We start from the raw sequence: 20,063 nt of genomic DNA, 5'->3' as shown, positions 1-20,063 counted from the left end.
TCTGTTCTCAGATTCCACAGAAATAAGGCTAGCAAAGAGATCCACGAAATACAGATGTAACTCTGTGAGATGAATTAACAGAACACTGAGCAGTTTCTCAGGAAACTTCTTTCCAGATTTCATCTGAGGATATTTCCTTTTTCACCATAGCCTTCTATGGGCCTCCAAATATCACTTTGCCAATTCCATAAGAACTGTCTTAGAGAAAGTCTTCTTGAGGGGAAAGCTGTAACTCTGTGAGATGATTTCACAGAACACAAAGAAGTTTCTCAGAAAGCTTCTTTCTCTTTGTTATCGGAGGATATTTCCTTTGGCCTTATAGTCTTCAAAGGGATCCGTAATATCTGTTCTCAGATTCCAAAGAAATAAGGCTAGCAAAGAGATCCACGAAATACAGATGAAACTCTGTGAGTGGAAGTCACAGAACACTAAGCAGTTTCTCAGAAAGCTTCTTTCCAGATTTCATCTGAGGATATTTTCTTTTTCACCATAGCCCTCTATGGGCTTCCAAATATCACTTTGCCAATTCCACAAGAACTGTCTTAGCGAAAGGCTTCTTGAGGGGAAAGCTGTAACTCTGTGAGATGATTTCATAGAACACAAAGAAGTTTCTTAGAAAGCTTCTTTCTCTTTGTTATCGGAGGACATTTCCTTTGGCCCTATAGTCCTCAAGGGATCCGAAATATCTGTTCTCAGATTCCACAGAAATAAAGCTAGCAAAGAGATCCACGAAATACAGATGTAACTCTGTGAGATGAATTAACAGAACACTAAGCAGTTTCTCAGAAACTTCTTTCCAGATTTCACCTGAGGATATTTCCTTTTTCACCATAGCCCTCTATGGGCTTCCAAATATCACTTTGCCAATTCCACAAGAACTGTCTTAGCGAAAGGCTTCTTGAGGGGAAAGCTGTAACTCAGTGAGATGATTTCATAGAACACAAAGAAGCTTCTCAGAAAGCTTCTTTCTCTTTGTTATCGGAGGATATTTCCTTTGGCCCTCTAGTCTTCAAAGGGATCCGAAATATCAGTTCTCAGATTCCACAGAAATAAGGCTAGCAAAGAGATCTACGAAATACAGATGTAACTCTGTGAGATGAATTAACAGAACACTAAGCATTTAATCAGAAAGCCACTTTCCAGATTTCATCTGAGGATATTTCCTTTTTCATCATAGCCCTCTATGGGCTTCCAAATATCACCTTGCCAATTCCACAAGAACTGTCTTAGCGAAAGGCTTCTTGAGGAGAAAGCTGTAACTCTGTGAGATGATTTCACAGAACACAAAGAAGTTTCTCAGAAAGCTTCTTTCTCTTTGTTATCGGAGGACATTTCCTTTGGCCCTGTAGTCTTCAAAGGGATCCGAAATATCTGTTCTCAGATTGCACAGAAATAAGGCTAGCAAAGAGATCCAAGAAATAGAGATGTAACTCGGTGAGATGAATTAACAGAACACTAAGCAGTTTCTCGGAAAGTTTCTTTCCAGATTTCATCTGAGCATATGTCCTTTTTCACCATAGGCCTCTAGGGGCTTCCAAATATCACTTTGCCAATTACACAAGAACTGTCTTAGCGAAAGGCTTCTTGAGGGGAAAGCTGTAACTCTGTGAGATGATTTCACAGAACACAAAGAAATTTTTCAGAAAGCTTCTTTCTCTTTGTTATCGGAGGATATTTCCTTTGGCCCTAGTGTCTTCAAAGGGATCCCAAATATCTGTTCTCAGATTCCACAGAAATAAGGCTAGCAAAGAGATCCACGAAATACAGATGTAACTCTGTGAGTGGAAGTCAGAGAACACTAAGCAGTTTCTCAGAAAGCTTCTTTCCAGATTTCATCTGAGGATATTTCCTTTTTCACCATAGCCCTCCATGGGCTTCCAAATATCACTTTGCCAATTCCACCAGAACTGTCTTAGCGAAAGGATTCTTGAGGGGAAAGCTGTAACTCTGAGAGATGAATTCACAGAACACAAAGAAGTTTCTCAGAAACCTTCTTTCTCTTTGTTATCGGAGGACATTTCCTTTGCCCCTATAGTCTTCAAGGGATCCGAAATATCTGTTCTCATATTCCACAGAAATAAGGCTAGCAAGGAGATCCTCGAAATACAAATGTAACTCTGGTGATGAATTAACGGAACACTAAGCAGTTTCTCAGAAAGAATCTTTCCAGATTTCATCTGAGGATATTTCCTTTTTCACCATTGGCCTCTATGGGCTTCCAAATATCACTTTGCCAATTCCACAAGAACTGTCTTAGCGAAAGGCTTCTTGAGCGGAAAGCTGTAACTCTGTGAGATGATTTCACAGAACACAAAGAAGTTTCTCAGAAACCTTCTTTCTCTTTGTTATCGGAGGATATTTCCTTTGGCCCTATAGTCTTCAAAGGGATCCGAAATATCTGTTCTCAGATTCCACAGAAATAAGGCCAGCAAAGAGATCCACGAAATACAGATGAAACTCTGTGAGTGGAAGTCACAGAACACTAAGCAGTTTCTCAGAAAGCTTCTTTCCAGATTTCATCTGAGGATATTTTCTTTTTCACCATAGCCCTCTATGGGCTTCCAAATATCACTTTGCCAATTCCACAAGAACTGTCTTAGCGAAAGGCTTCTTGAGGGGAAAGCTGTAACTCTGTGAGATGATTTCATAGAACACAAAGAAGTTTCTTAGAAAGCATCTTTCTCTTTGTTATCGGAGGACATTTCCTTTGGCCCTATAGTCCTCAAGGGATCCGAAATATCTGTTCTCAGATTCCACAGAAATAAGGCTAGCAAAAAGATCCACGAAATACAGATGTAACTCTGTGAGATGAATTAACAGAACACTGAGCAGTTTCTCAGGAAACTTCTTTCCAGATTTCATCTGAGGATATTTCCTTTTTCACCATAGCCTTCTATGGGCCTCCAAATATCACTTTGCCAATTCCATAAGAACTGTCTTAGAGAAAGTCTTCTTGAGGGGAAAGCTGTAACTCTGTGAGATGATTTCACAGAACACAAAGAAGTTTCTCAGAAACCTTCTTTCTCTTTGTTATTGGAGGATATTTCCTTTGGCCCTATAGTCTTCCTTGGGATCTGAAATATCTGTTCTCAGATTCCACAGAAATAAGGCTAGCAAAGAGATCCACGAAATACAGATGTAACTCTGTGAGATGAATGAACAGAACACTAAGCAGTTTCTCAGAAAGCTTCTTTCCAGATTTCATCTGAGGATATTTCCTTTTACACCGTAGCCCTCTATGGACTTCCAAATATCACTTTGCCAATTCCACAAGTACTGTCCTAGCGAAAGGATTCTTGAGCGGAAAGCTGTAACTCTGTGAGATGATTTCACAGAACACAAAGAAGTTTCTCAGAAACCTTCTTTCTCTTTGTTATCGGAGGATATTTCCTTTGGCCCTATAGTCTTCAAAGGGATCCGAAATATCTCTTCTCAGATTCCACAGAGATAAGGCTAGCAAAGAGATCCAGGAAATACAGATGTAACTCTGTGAGATGAATTAACAGAACACTGAGCAGTTTCTCAGAAAACTTCTTTCCAGATTTCATCTGAGGATATTTCCTTTTCCACCATAGCCCTCTATGGGCTTCCAAATATCACTTTGCCAATTCCACAAGAACTGTCTTAGCGAAAGGCTTCTTGAGGGGAAAGCTGTAACTCTGTGAGATGATTTCATAGAACACAAAGAAGTTTCTCAGAAAGATTCTTTCTCTTTGTTATCGGAGGACATTTCCTTTGGCCCTATAGTCCTCAAGGGATCCGAAATATCTGTTCTCAGATTCCACAGAAATAAGGCAAGCAAAGAGATCCTCGAAATACAGATGTAACTCTGTGAGATGATTTAACAGCACACTAAGCAGTTTCTCAGTAAGCTTCTTTCCAGATTTCATCTGAGGATATTTCCTTTTTCACCGTAGCCCTCTATGGGCTTCCAAATATCACTTTGCCAATTCCACAAGACTCTCTTAGCGAAAGGATTCTTGAGGGGAAAGCTGTAACTCTGTTGGATGATTTCACAGAACACAAAGAAGTTTCTCAGAAAGCTTCTTTCTCTTTGTTATCGGAGGACATTTCCTTTGGCCCTATAGTCCTCAAGGGATCCGAAATATATGTTCTCAGATTCCACAGAAATAAGGCTAGCAAAGAGATCCACGAAATACAGATGAAACTCTGTGAGTGGAAGTCACAGAACACTAAGCAGTTTCTCAGAAAGCTTCTTTCCAGATTTCATCTGAGGATATTTTCTTTTTCACCATAGCCCTCTATGGGCTTCCAAATATCACTTTGCCAATTCCACAAGAACTGTCTTAGCGAAAGGCTTCTTGAGGGGAAAGCTGTAACTCTGTGAGATGATTTCATAGAACACAAAGAAGTTTCTTAGAAAGCTTCTTTCTCTTTGTTATCGGAGGACATTTCCTTTGGCCCTATAGTCCTCAAGGGATCCGAAATATCTGTTCAAAGATTCCACAGAAATAAGGCTAGCAAAGAGATCCACGAAATACAGATGTAACTCTGTGAGATGAATTAACAGAACACTAAGCAGTTTCTCAGAAACTTCTTTCAAGATTTCACCGGAGGATATTTCCTTTTTCACCATAGCCCTCTATGGGCTTCCAAATATCACTTTGCCAATTCCACAAGAACTGTCTTAGCGAAAGGCTTCTTGAGGGGAAAGCTGTAACTCCGTGAGATGATTTCATAGAACACAAAGAAGCTTCTCAGAAAGCTTCTTTCTCTTTGTTATCGTAGGATATTTCCTTTGGCCCTCTAGTCTTCAAAGGGATCCGAAATATCAGTTCTCAGATTCCACAGAAATAAGGCTAGCAAAGAGATCCACGAAATACAGATGTAACTCTGTGAGATGAATTAACAGAAAACTAAGCATTTTCTCAGAAAGCCACTTTCCAGATTTCATCTGAGGATATTTCCTTTTTCACCATAGCCCTCTATGGGCTTCCAAATATCACCTTGCCAATTCCACAAGAACTGTCTTAGCGAAAGGCTTCTTGAGGAGAAAGCTGTAACTCTGTGAGATGATTTCACAGAACACAAAGAAGTTTCTCAGAAAGCTTCTTTCTCTTTGTTATCGGAGGACATTTCCTTTGGCCCTGTAGTCTTCAAAGGGATCCGAAATATCTGTTCTCAGATTCCACAGAAATAAGGCTAGCAAAGAGATCCAAGAAATAGAGATGTAACTCGGTGAGATGAATTAACAGAACACTAAGCAGTTTCTCGGAAAGTTTCTTTCCATATTTCATCTGAGGATATGTCCTTTTTCACCATAGGCCTCTATGGGCTTCCAAATATCACTTTGCCAATTACACAAGAACTGTCTTAGCGAAAGGCTTCTTGAGGGGAAAGCTGTAACTCTGTGAGATGATTTCATAGAACACAAAGAAATTTCTCAGAAAGCTTCTTTCTCTTTGTCATCGGAGGATATTTCCTTTGGCCCTATAGTCTTCAAAGGGATCCGAAATATCTGTTCTCAGATTCCACAGAAATAATGCTAGCAAAGAGATCCACGAAATACATATGTAACTCTGTGAGATGAATTAACAGAACACTGAGCAGTTTCTCAGGAAACTTCTTTCCAGATTTCATCTGAGGATATTTCCTTTTTCACCATAGCCTTCTATGGGCCTCCAAATATCACTTTGCCAATTTCATAAGAACTGTCTTAGAGAAAGTCTTCTTGAGGGGAAAGCTGTAACTCTGTGAGATGATTTCACAGAACACAAAGAAGTTTCTCAGAAACCTTCTTTCTCTTTGTTATCGGAGGATATTTCCTTTGGCCCTATAGTCTTCAAAGGGATCCGAAATATCTCTTTTCAGATTCCACAGAGATAAGGCTAGCAAAGAGATCCAGGAAATACAGATGTAACTCTGTGAGATGAATTAACAGAACCCTGAGCAGTTTCTCAGAAAACTTCTTTCCAGATTTCATCTGAGGATATTTCCTTTTTCACCATAGGCCTCTATGGGCTTCCAAATATCACTTTGCAAATTCCACAAGAACTGTCTTAGCGAAAGGCTTCTTGAGGAGAAATCTGTAACTCTGTGAGATGATTACACAGAACACAAAGAAGTTTCTCAGAAACCTTCTTTCTCTTTGTTATCGGAGGACATTTCCTTTGGCCCTATACTCTTAAAGGGATCCGAAATATCTGTTCTCATATTCCACAGAAATAAGGTTAGCAAAGAGATCCACGAAATACAGATGTAACTCTGTGAGATGAATTAACAGAACACTAATCAGTTTCTCAGAAAGATTCTTTCCAGATTTCATCTGAGGATATTTCCTTTTTCACCATAGGCCTCTATGGGTTTCCAAATATCACTTTGCCAATTACACAAGAACTGTCTTAGCGAAAGGCTTCTTGAGGGGAAAGCTGTAACTCTGTGAGATGATTTCACAGAACACAAAGAAATTTCTCAGAAAGCTTCTCCCTCTTTGTTATCGGAGGATATTTCCTTTGGCCCTATAGTCTTCAAAGGTATCCGAAATATCTGTTCTCAGATTCCACAGAAATAAGGCTAGCAAAGAGATGAACGAAATACAGATATAACTCTGTGAGTGGAAGTCAGAGAACACTAAGCAGTATCTCAGAAAGCTTCTTTCCAGATTTCATCTGAGGATATTTCCTTTTTCACCATAGCCCTCTATGGGCTACCAAATATCACTTTGCCAATTCCACAAGAACTGTCTTAGCGAAAGGCTTCTTGAGGGGAAAACTGTAACTCTGTGAGATGATTTCATAGAACACAAAGAAGTTTCTCAGAAAGCTCCCTTCTCTTTGTCATCCTAGGATATTTCCTTTGGCTCTACAGTCTTCAAAGGCATCCGAAAAATCTGTTCTCAGATTCCACAGAAATAAGGCTAGCAAAGAGATCCACGAAATACAGATGTAACTCTGTGAGATGAATTAACAGAACACTGAGCAGTTTCTCAGAACTTCTTTCCAGATTTCATCTGAGGATATTTCCTTTTTCACCATAGCCTTCTATGGGCCTCCAAATATCACTTTGCCAATTCCATAAGAACTGTCTTAGAGAAAGTCTTCTTGAGGGGAAAGCTGTAACTCTGTGAGATGATTTCACAGAACACAAAAAAGTTTCTCAGAAACCTTCTTTCTCTTTGTTATTGGAGGATATTTCCTTTGGCCCTATAGTCTTCCTTGGGATCTGAAATATCTGTTCTCAGATTCCACAGAAATAAGGCTAGCAAAGAGATCCACGAAATACAGATGTAACTCTGTGAGATGAATGAACAGAACACTAAGCAGTTTCTCAGAAAGCTTCTTTTCAGATTTCATCTGAGGATATTTCCTTTTATACCATAGCCCTCTATGGACTTCCAAATATCACTTTGCCAATTCCACAAGTACTGTCTTAGCGAAAGGCTTCTTGAGCGGAAAGCTGTAACTCTGTGAGATGATTTCACAGAACACAAAGAAGTTTCTCAGAAACCTTCTTTCTCTTTGTTATCGGAGGATATTTCCTTTGGCCCTATAGTCTTCAAACGGATCCGAAATATCTCTTCTCAGATTCCACAGAGATAAGGCTAGCAAAGAGATCCAGGAAATACAGATGTAACTCTGTGAGATGAATTAACAGAACACTGAGCAGTTTCTCAGAAAACTTCTTTCCAGATTTCATCTGAGGATATTTCCTTTTTCACCATAGCCCTCTATGGGCTTCCAAATATCACTTTGCCAATTCCACAAGAACTGTCTTAGCGAAAGGCTTCTTGAGGGGAAAGCTGTAACTCTGTGAGATGATTTCATAGAACACAAAGAAGTTTCTCAGAAAGATTCTTTCTCTTTGTTATCGGAGGACATTTCCTTTGGCCCTATAGTCCTCATGGGATCCGAAATATCTGTTCTCAGATTCCACAGAAATAAGGCAAGCAAAGAGATCCTCGAAATACAGATGTAACTCTGTGAGATGATTTAACAGCACACTAAGCAGTTTCTCAGTAAGCTTCTTTCCAGATTTCATCTGAGGATATTTCCTTTTTCACCATAGCCCTCTATGGACTTCCAAATATCACTTTGCCAATTCCACAAGACTCTCTTAGCGAAAGGATTCTTGAGGGGAAAGCTGTAACTCTGTTGGATGATTTCACAGAACAGAAAGAAGTTTCTCAGAAACCTTCTTTCTCTTTGTTATCGGAGGATATTTCCTTTGGCCCTATAGTCTTCAAAGGGATCTGAAATATCTGTTCTCAGATTCCACAGAAATAAGTCTAGCAAAGAGATCCACGAAATACAGATGTAACTCTGTGAGTGGAAGTCACAGAACACTAAGCAGTTTCTCAGAAAGCTTCTTTCCAGATTTCATCTGAGGATATTTCCTTTTTCACCATAGCCCTCTATGGGCTTCCAAATATCACTTTGCCAATTCCACGAGAACTATCTTAGCGAAAGGCTTCTTGAGGGGAAAGCTGTAACTCTGTGAGATGATTTCATAGATCACAAAGAAATTTCTCAGAAAGCTTCTTTCTCTTTGTCATCGGAGGATATTTCCTTTGGCCCTATAGTCTTCAAAGGGATCCGAAATATCTGTTGTCAGATTCCACAGAAATAATGCTAGCAAAGAGATCCACGAAATACATATGTAACTCTGTGAGATGAATTAACAGAACACTGAGCAGTTTCTCAGGAAACTTCTTTCCAGATTTCATCTGAGGATATTTCCTTTTTCACCATAGCCTTCTATGGGCCTCCAAATATCACTTTGCCAATTCCATAAGAACTGTCTTAGAGAAAGTCTTCTTGAAGGGAAAGCTGTAACTCTGTGAGATGATTTCACAGAACACAAAGAAGTTTCTCAGAAACCTTCTTTCTCTTTGTTATCGGAGGATATTTCCTTTAGCCCTATAGTCTTCAAAGGTATCCGAAATATCTGTTCTCAGATTCCACAGAAATAAGGCTAGCAAAGAGATGAACGAAATACAGATGTAACTCTGTGAGTGGAAGTCAGAGAACACTAAGCAGTATCTCAGAAAGCTTCTTTCCAGATTTCATCTGAGGATATTTCCTTTTTCACCATAGCCCTCTATGGGCTTCCAGATATGACTTTGCCAATTCCACAAGAACTGTCTTAGCGAAAGGCTTCTTGAGGGGAAAACTGTAACTCTGTGAGATGATTTCATAGAACACCAAGAAGTTTCTCAGAAAGCTCCCTTCTCTTTGTCATCCTAGGATATTTCCTTTGGCTCTACAGTCTTCAAAGGGATCCGAAAAATCTGTTCTCAGATTCCACAGAAATAAGGCTAGCAAGGAGATCCACGAAATACAGATGTAACTCTGTGAGATGAATTAACTGAACACTGAGCAGTTTCTCAGAACTTCTTTCCAGATTTCATCTGAGGATATTTCCTTTTTCACCATAGCCCTCTATGGTCTTCCAAATATCACTTTGCCAATTCCACAGGAACTGTCTTAGCGAAAGGCTTCTTGAGGGGAAAACTGTAACTCTGTGAGATGATTTCATAGAACACAAAGAAGTTTCTCAGAAAGCTCCTTTCTCTTTGTGATCGGAGGATATTTCCTTTGGCCCTATATTCCTCAAAGGGATCCGAAATATCTGTTCTCAGATTCCACAGAAATAAGGCTAGCAAAGAGATCCACGAAATACAGATGTAACTCTTTGAGATGAAGTAACAGCACAGTAGGCAGTTTCTCAGAAAGCTTCTTTCCAGATTTCATCTGAGGATATTTCCTTTTTCACCATAGCCCTCTATGGGCTTCCAAATATCACTTTGCCAATTCCACAGGAACTGCCTTAGCGAAAGGCTTCTTGAGGGGAAAGCTGTAACTCTGTGAGATGATTTCACAGAACACAAAGAACTTTCTCAGAAAGCTTCTTTCTCTTTGTTATCGGAGGACATTTCCTTTGGCCCTATAGTCTACAAGGGATCCGAAATATCTGTTCTCAGATTCCACAGAAATAAGGCTAGCAAAGAGATCCACGAAATACAGATTTAACTCTGTATGATGAATTAACAGAACACTAAGCAGTTTCTCGGAAAGCTTCTTTCCAGATTTCATCTGAGGATATTTCCTTTTTCACAATAGGCCTCTATGGGCTTCCAAATATCACTTTGCCAATTCCACAAGAACTGTCTTAGCGAAAGGCTTCTTGAGTGTAAAGCTGTAACTCTGTGAGATGATTTCACAGAACACAAAGAAGTTTCTCAGAAAGCTCGTTTCTCTTTGCTATCGGAGGATATTTCCTTTGGCCCTCTAGTCTTCAAAGGGATCCGAAATATCTGTTCTCAGATTCCACAGAAATAAGGCTAGCAAAGAGATCCACGAAATACAGATGTAACTCGGTGAGATGAATTAACAGAACACTAAGCAGTTTCTCGGAAAGTTTCTTTCCAGATTTCATCTGAGGATATGTCCTTTTTCACCATAGGCCTCTATGGGCTTCCAAATATCACTTAGCCAATTACACAAGAACTGTCTTAGCGAAAGGCTTCTTGAGGGGAAAGCTGTAACTCTGTGAGATGATTTCACAGAACACAAAGAAATTTTTCAGAAAGCTTCTTTCTCTTTGTTATCGGAGGATATTTCCTTTGGCCCTATTGTCTTCAAAGGGATCCCAAATATCTGTACTCAGATTCCACAGAAATAAGGCTAGCAAAGAGATCCACGAAATACAGATGAAACTCTGTGAGTGGAAGTCACAGAACACTAAGCAGTTTCTCAGAAAGCTTCTTTCCAGATTTCATCTGAGGATATTTCCTTTTTCACCATAGCCCTCAATGGGCTTCCAAATATCACTTTGCCAATTCCACAAGAACTGTCTTAGCGAAAGGCTTCTTGAGGGGAAAGCTGTAACTCTGTGAGATGATTTCATAGAACACAAAGAAGTTTCTTAGAAAGCATCTTTCTCTTTGTTATCGGAGGACATTTCCTTTGGCCCTATAGTCTTCAAGGGATCCGAAATATCTGTTCTCAGATTCCACAGAAATAAGGCTAGCAAAGGGATCCACGATATACAGATGTAACTCTGTGAGATGAATTAACAGAACACTGAGCAGTTTCTCAGGAAACTTGTTTCCAGATTTCATCTGAGGATATTTCCTTTTTCACCATAGCCTTCTATGGGCCTCCAAATATCACTTTGCCAATTCCATAAGAACTGTCTTAGAGAAAGTCTTCTTGAGGGGAAAGCTGTAACTCTGTGAGATGATTTCACAGAACACAAAGAAGTTTCTCAGAAACCTTCTTTCTATTTGTTATTGGAGGATATTCCCTTTGGCCCTATAGTCTTCCTTGGGATCTGAAATATCTGTTCTCAGATTCCACAGAAATAAGGCTAGCAAAGAGATCCACGAAATACAGATGTAACTCTGTGAGATGAATGAACAGAACACTAAGCAGTTTCTCAGAAAGCTTCTTTCCAGATTTCATCTGAGGATATTTCCTTTTACACCATAGCCCTCTATGGACTTCCAAATATCACTTTGCCAATTCCACAAGTACTGTCTTAGTGAAAGGATTCTTGAGCGGAAAGCTGTAACTCTGTGAGATGATTTCACAGAACACAAAGAAGTTTCTCAGAAACCTTCTTTCTCTTTGTTATCGGAGGATATTTCCTTTGGCCCTATAGTCTTCAAAGGGATCCGAAATATCTCTTCTCAGATTCCACAGAGATAAGGCTAGCAAAGAGATCCAGGAAATACAGATGTAACTCTGTGAGATGAATTAACAGAACACTGAGCAGTTTCTCAGAAAACTTCTTTCCAGATTTCATCTGAGGATATTTCCTTTTTCACCATAGCCCTCTATGGGCTTCCAAATATCACTTTGCCAATTCCACAAGAACTGTCTTAGCGAAAGGCTTCTTGAGGGGAAAGCTGTAACTCTGTGAGATGATTTCATAGAACACAAAGAAGTTTCTCAGAAAGATTCTTTCTCTTTGTTATCGGAGGACATTTCCTTTGGCCCTATAGTCCTCAAGGGATCCGAAATATCTGTTCTCAGATTCCTCAGAAATAAGGCAAGCAAAGAGATCCTCGAAATACAGATGTAACTCTGTGAGATGATTTTACAGCACACTAAGCAGTTTCTCAGAAAGCTTCTTTCCAGATTTCATCTGAGGATATGTCCTTTTTCACCATAGCCCTCTAGGGGTTCCAAATATCGCTTTGCCAATTCCACAAGAACTGTCTTAGCGAAAGGCTTCTTGAGGAGAAAGCTGTAACTCGGTGAGATGATTTCACAGAACACAAATAAGTTTCTCAGAAAGCTTCTTTCTCTTTGTTATCGGAGGATATTTCCTTTGGCCCTATTGTCTTCAAAGGGATCCCAAATATCTGTTCTCAGATTCCACAGAAATAAGGCTAGCAAAGAGATCCACGAAATACAGATGTAACTCTGTGAGTGGAAGTCAGAGAACCCTAAGCAGTTTCTCCGAAAGCTTCTTTCCAGATTTCATCTGAGGATATTTCCTTTTTCGCCATAGCCCTCCATGGGCTTCCAAATATCACTTTGCCAATTCCACCAGAACGGTCTTAGCGAAAGGATTCTTGAGGGGAAAGCTGTAACTCTGTGAGATTATTTCACAGAACACAAAGAAGTTCCTCAGAAACCTTCTTTCTCTTTGTTATCGGAGGACATTTCCTTTGCCCCTATAGTCTTCAAGGGATCCGAAATATCTGTTCTCATATTCAACAGAAATAAGGCTAGCAAGGAGATCCTCGAAATACAAATGTAACTCTGTGAGATGAATTAACAGAACACTAAGCAGTTTCTCAGAAAGAATCTTTCCAGATTTCATCTGAGGATATTTCCTTTTTCACCATAGGCCTCTATGGGCTTCCAAATATCACTTTGCCAATTCCACAAGAACTGTCTTAGCGAAAGGCTTCTTGAGCGGAAAGCTGTAACTCTGTGAGATGATTTCACAGAACACAAAGAAGTTTCTCAGAAACCTTCTTTCTCTTTGTTATCGGAGGACATTTCCTTTGGCCCTATCGTCTTCAAGGGATCCGAAATATCAGTTCTCAGATTCCACAGAAATAAGGCTAGCAAAGAGATCCAGGAAATACAGATGTAACTCTGTGAGACGAATTAAGAGAACACTAAGCAGTTTCTCAAAAAGCTTCTTTCCAGATTTCATCTGAGGATATATCCTTTTTCACCATAGCCCTCTATGGGCTTCCAAATATCACTTTGCCAATTCCACAAGAACTGTCTTAGCGAAAGGCTTCTTGAGGGGAAAGCTGTAACTCTGTGAGATGATTTCACAGAACACAAAGAAGTTTCTCAGAAAGCTCGTTTCTCTTTCTTATCGGAGGATATTTCCTTTGGCCCTACAGTCTTCATAGGGATCCGAAATATCTGTTCTCAGATTCCACAGAAATAAGGCTAGCAAAGAGATCCACGAAATACAGATGTAACTCTGTGAGATGAATTAACAAAACACTAATCTGTTTCTCGGAAAGTTTCTTTCCAGATTTCATCTGAGGATATGTCCTCCTTCACCATAGCCCTCTATGGGCTTCCAAATATCACTTTGACTATTCCCCAAGAACTGTCTTAGTGAAAGGCTTCTTGAGGGGAAAGCTGTAACTCTGTGAGATGATTTCACAGAACACAAAGAAGTTTCTCAGAAAGCTTCTTTCTCTTTGTTATCGGAGGATATTTCCTTTGGCCCTATAGTCTTCAAAGGGATCCGAAATATCTGTTCTCAGATTCCACAGAAATAAGGCTAGCAAAGAGATCCACGAAATACAGATGTAACTCTGTGAGTGGAAGTCACAGAACACTAAGCAGTTTCTCAGAAAGCTTCTTTCCAGATTTCATCTGAGAATATTTCCTTTTTCACCGTAGCCCTCTATGGGCTTCCAAATATCACCTTGCCAATTCCACAAGAACTGTCTTAGCGTAAGGCTTCTTTAGGGGAAAGCTGTAACTCTGTGAGACGATTTCAGAGAACACAAAGAAGTTTCTCACAAAGCTTCTTTCTCTTTGTCATCGGAGGATATTTCCTTTGGCCCTATTGTCTTCAAGGGATCCGAAATATCTGTTCTCAGATCCCACAGAAATAAGGCTAGCAAAGAGATCCACGAAATACAGATGTAACTCTGTGTGATAAATACAGAACACTAAGCAGTTTCTCAGAAAGCTTCTTTCCAGATTTCATCTGAGGATATGTCCTTTTTCACCATAGCCCTCCATGGGCTTCCAAATATCACTTGGCCTATTCCACAAGAACTGTCTTAGCGAAAGGCTTCTTGAGGGGAAAGCTGTAACTCTGTGAGATGATTTCACAGAACACAAAGAAGTTTCTCAGAAAGCTCGTTTCTCTTTGTTATCGGAGGATATTTCCTTTGGCCCTATAGTCTTCAAAGGGATCAGAAATATCTGTTCTCAGATTCCACAGAAATAAGGCTACAAAGAGATCCACGAAATACAGATGTAACTCTGTGAGATGAATTAACAGAACACTAAGCTGTTTCTCGGAAAGCTTCTTTCCAGATTTCATCTGAGGATATTTCCTTTTTCAGCATAGCCCTCTATGGGCTTCCAAATATCACTTTGCCATTTCCACAGGAACTGCCTTAGCGAAAGGCTTCTTGAGGGGAAAGCTGTAACTCTGTGAGATGATTTCACAGAACACAAAGAAGTTTCTCAGAAAGCTCGTTTCTCTTTCTTATCGGAGGATATTTCCTTTGGCCCTATAGTCTTCAAAGGGATCCGAAATATCTGTTCTCAGATTCCACAGAAATAAGGCTAGCAAAGAGATCCACGAAATACAGATGTAACTCTGTGAGATGAATTAACAAAACACTAATCTGTTTCTCGGAAAGTTTCTTTCCAGATTTCATCTGAGGATATGTCCTCCTTCACCATAGCCCTCTATGGGCTTCCAAATATCACTTTGACTATTCCCCAAGAACTGTCTTAGTGAAAGGCTTCTTGAGGGGAAAGCTGTAACTCTGTGAGATGATTTCACAGAACACAAAGAAGTTTCTCAGAAAGCTTCTTTCTCTTTGTTATCGGAGGATATTTCCTTTGGCCCTATAGTCTTCAAAGGGATCCGAAATATCTGTTCTCAGATTCCACAGAAATAAGGCTAGCAAAGAGATCCACGAAATACAGATGTAACTCTGTGAGTGGAAGTCACAGAACACTAAGCAGTTTCTCAGAAAGCTTCTTTCCAGATTTCATCTGAGGATATTTCCTTTTTCACCGTAGCCCTCTATGGGCTTCCAAATATCACCTTGCCAATTCCACAAGAACTGTCTTAGCGTAAGGCTTCTTTAGGGGAAAGCTGTAACTCTGTGAGATGATTTCAGAGAACACAAAGAAGTTTCTCAGAAAGCTTCTTTCTCTTTGTTATCGGAGGATATTTCCTTTGGCCCTATAGTCTTCAAAGAGATCCGAAATATCTGTTCTCAGATTCCACAGATATAAGGCTAGCAAAGAGATCCACGAAATACAGATGTAACTCTGTGAGTGGAAGTCACAGAACAGTAAGCAGTTTCTCAGAAAGCTTCTTTCCAGATTTCATCTGAGGATATTTCCTTTTTCACCGTAGCCCTCTATGGGCTTCCAAATATCACTTTGCCAATTCCACAAGAACTGTCTTAGCGAAAGGCTTCTTGAGGGGAAAGCTGTAACTCTGTGAGATGATTTCACAGAACACAAAGAAGTTTCTCAGAAAGCTTCTTTCTCTTTGTTATCGGAGGATATTTCCTTTGGCCCTATAGTCTTCAATGGGATCCGAAATATCTGTTCTCAGATTCCACAGAAATAAGGCTAGCAAAGAGATCCACGAAATACAGATGTAACTCTGTGAGTGGAAGTCAGAGAACGCCAAGCAGTTTCTCAGAAAGCTTCTTTCCAGATTTCATCTGATGATATTTCCTTTTTCACCATAGCCCTCCATGGGCTACCAAATATCACTTTGCCAATTCCACAAGAACTGTCTTAGCGAAAGGATTCTTGAGGGGAAAGCTGTAACTCGGTGAGATGATTTCACAGAACACACAGAAGTTTCTCAGAAACCTTCTTTCTCTTTGTTATGGGAGGACATTTCCTTTGCCCCTATAGTCTTCAAGGGATCCGCAATATCTGTTCTCATATTCCACAGAAATAAGGCTAGCAAAGAGATCCTCGAAATACAAATGTAACTTTGTGAGATGAATTAACATAACACTAAGCAGTTTCTCAGAAAGAATCTTTCCAGATTTCTTCTGAGGATATTTCCTTTTTCACCATAGCCGACTATGGGCTTCCAAATATCACTTTGCCAATTCCACAAAAACTGTCTTAGCGAAAGGCTTCTTGAGGGGAAAGCTGTAAGTCTGTGAGATGATTTCACAGAACACAAAGAAGTTTCTCAGAAAGCTTCTTTCTCTTTGTTATCGGAGGACATTTCCTTTTGCCCTATAGTCTTCAAGGGATCCGAAATATCAGTTCTCAGATTCCACAGAAATAAGGCTAGCAAAGAGATCGAAGAAATACAGATGTAACTCTGTGAGACGAATTAAGAGAACACTAAGCGGTTTCTCAAAAAGCTTCTTTCCAGATTTCATTTGAGGATATATCCTTTTTCACCATAGCCCTCTATGGGCTTCCAAATATCACTTTGCCAATTTCACAAGAACTGTCTTAGCGAAAGGATTCTTGAGGGGAAAGCTGTAACTCTGTGAGATGATTTCACAGAACACAAAGAAGTTTCTCAGAAAGCTTCTTTCTCTTTGTTATCGGAGGATATTTCCTTTGGCCCTCTAGTCTTTAAAGGGATCCGAAATATCTGTTCTCAGATTCCACAGAAATAAGACTAGCAAAGAGATCCACGAAATACAGATGTAACTCTGTGAGTGGAAGTCACAGAACACTAAGCAGTTTCTCAGAAAGCTTCTTTCCAGATTTCATCTGAGGATATTTCCTTTTTCACCATAGCCCTCCATGGGCTTCCAAATATCACTTTGCCAATTCCACAAGAACTGTCTTAGCGAAAGGCTTCTTGAGGGGAAAACTGTAACTCTGTGAGATGATTTCACAGAACACAAAGAAGTTTCTCAGAAAGCTTCTTTCTCTGTGTTATCGGAGGATATTTCCTTTGGCCCTATAGTCTTCAAAGGGATCAGAAATATCTGTTCTCACATTCCACAGAAATAAGGCTAGCAAAGAGATCCACGAAACACAGATGTAACACTGTGAGTGGAACTCACAGAACACTAAGCAGTTTCTCAGAAAGCTTCGTTCCAGATTTCATCTGAGGATAAGTCCTTTTTCACCATAGACCTCTATGGGCTTTCAAATATCACTTTGCCAATTCCACAAGAACTCTCTTAGCGAAAGGCTTCTTGAGGGGAAAACTGTAACTCTGTGAGATGATTACATAAAACACAAAGAAGTTTCTCAGAAAGCTTCTTTCTCTTTGTTATCGGAGGATATTTCCTTTGGCCCTATAGTCTTAAATGGGATCCGAAAGATCTGTTATCAGATTCCACAGAAATAAGGCTAGCAAAGAGATCCACGAATACAGATGTAAGTCTGTGAGATGGATTAACAGAACACTAAGCAGTTTCTCAGAAAGCTTCTTTCCAGATTTCTTCTGAGGATATGTCCTTTTTCACCATAGCCCTCTATGGGCTTCCAAATATCACTTTGCCAATTCCACAAGAACTGTCTTAGCGAAAGGCTTCTTGAGGGGAAAGCAGTAACTCTGTGAGATGATTTCACAGAACACAAAGAAATTTTTCAGAAAGCTTCTTTCTCTTTGTTATCGGAGGATATTTCCTTTGGCCCTATATTCTTCAAAGGGATCCGAAATATCTGTTCTCAGATTCCACAGAAATAAGGCTAGCAAAGAGATCCACGAAATACAGATGTAACTCTGTGAGTGGAAGTCAGAGAACACTAAGCAGTTTCTCAGAAATCTTCTTTCCAGATTTCATCTGAGGATATTTCCTTTTTCACCATAGCGCTCCCTGGGCTTCCAAATATCACTTTGCCAATTCCACAAGAACTGTCTTAGCGAAAGGCTTCTTGAGGGGAAAGCTGTAACTCTGTGAGATTATTTCACAGAACACAAAGAAGTTTCTCAGAGATCTTCTGTCTCTTTGTTATCGGACGACATTTCCTTTGGCCCTATAGTCTTCAAGGGATCCGAAATATCTGTTCTCAGATTCCACAGAAATAAGGCTAGCAAAGAGATCCACGAAATACAGATGTATCTCTGTGAGATGAATTAGGAGAACACTAGGCAGTTTCTCAGAAAGCTTCTTTCCAGATTTCATCTGAGGATATTTCCTTTTTCACCATAGCCCTCTATGGGCTTCCAAATATCACTTTGCCAATTCCACAAGAACTGTCTAAGCGAAAGGCTTCTTGAGGGGATAGCTGTAACTCTGTGAGATGATTTCACAGAACACAAAGAAGTTTCTCAGAAAGCTTCTTTCTCTTTGTTATCGGAGAATAATTCCTTTGGCCCTCTAGTCTTCAAAAGGATCCGAAATATCTGTTCTCAGATTCCACAGAAATAATACTAGCAAAGAGATCCACGAAATACAGATGTAACTCTGTGAGTGGAAGTCACAGAACACTAAGCAGTTTCTCAGAAACCTTCTTTGCAGATTTCATCTGAGGTTATTTCCTTTTTCACCATAGCCCTCCATGGGCTTCCAAATATCACTTTGCCAATTCCACAAGAACTGTCTTAGCGAAAGGCTTCTTGAGGGGAAAGCTGTAACTCTGTGAGATGATTTCACAGAACACAAAGAAGTTTCTCAGAAAGCTTCTTTCTCTGTGTTATCGGAGGATATTTCCTTTGGCCCTATAGTCTTCAAAGGGATCAGAAATATCTGTTCTCACATTCCACAGAAATAAGGCTAGCAAAGAGATCCACGAAACACAGATGTAACACTGTGAGTGGAACTCACAGAACACTAAGCAGTTTCTCAGAAAGCTTCTTTCCAGATTTCATCTGAGGATATGTCCTTTTTCACCATAGCCCTCTATGGGCTTTCAAATATCACTTTGCCAATTCCACAAGAACTCTCTTAGCGAAAGGCTTCTTGAGGGGAAAACTGTAACACTGTGAGATGATTACATAAAACACAAAGAAATTTCTCAGAAAGCTTCTTTCTCTTTGTTATCTGAGGATATTTCCTTTGGCCCCATAGTCTTCAAAGGGATCCGAAATATCTGTTCTCAGATTGCACAGAAATAAGGCTAGCAAAGAGATCCACGAAATACAGATGTAACTCTGTGAGATGAAGTAGCAGAACACTAAGCAGTTTCTCAGAAAGCTTCTTTCCAGATTTCATCTGAGGATATTTGCTTTTTCACCATAGCCCTCTAAGGGCTCCCAAATATCCCTTTGCCAATTCCACAGGAACTGTCTTAGCGAAAGGCTTCTTGAGGGGAAAGCTGTAACTCTGTGAGATGATTTCACAGAACACAAAGAAGTTTCTCAGAAAGCTTCTTTCTCTTTGTCATAGGAGGATATTTCCTTTGGCCCTATAGTCTTCAAAGGGATCCGAAATATCTGTTCTCAGATTCCACAGAAATAAGGCTAGCAAAGAGATCCACGAAATACAGATTTAACTCTGTATGATGAATTAACAGAACCCTGAGCAGTTTCTCAGAAAGCTTCTTTCCAGATTTCATCTGAGGATATTTCCTTTTTCACCATAGCGCTCTATGGGCTTCCAAATATCACTTTGCCAATTCCACAAGAACTGTCTTAGCGAAAGGATTCTTGAGGGGAAAGCTGTAACTCTGTGAGATGATTTCACAGAACACAAAGAAGTTTCTCAGAAACCTTCTTTCTCTTTGTTATCGGAGGACATTTCCTTTGGCCCTATAGTCTGCAAGGGATCCGAAATATCTGTTCTCAGATTCCACAGAAATAAGGCTAGCAAAGAGATCCACGAAATACAGATGTAACTCTGTGAGATGAAGTAGCAGAACACTAAGCAGTTTCTCAGAAAGCTTCTTTCCAGATTTCATCTGAGGATATTTGCTTTTTCACCATAGCCCTCTAAGGGCTCCCAAATATCCCTTTGCCAATTCCACAGGAACTGTCTT

The sequence above is a fragment of the Macaca mulatta genome, chromosome 5 (assembly GCF_049350105.2).
Source record: "Macaca mulatta isolate MMU2019108-1 chromosome 5, T2T-MMU8v2.0, whole genome shotgun sequence".
Taxonomy (NCBI): Eukaryota; Metazoa; Chordata; class Mammalia; order Primates; family Cercopithecidae; genus Macaca; species Macaca mulatta.
The sequence above is the reverse complement of the archived record's forward strand: the minus strand, read 5'-3'. Positions refer to the sequence as shown.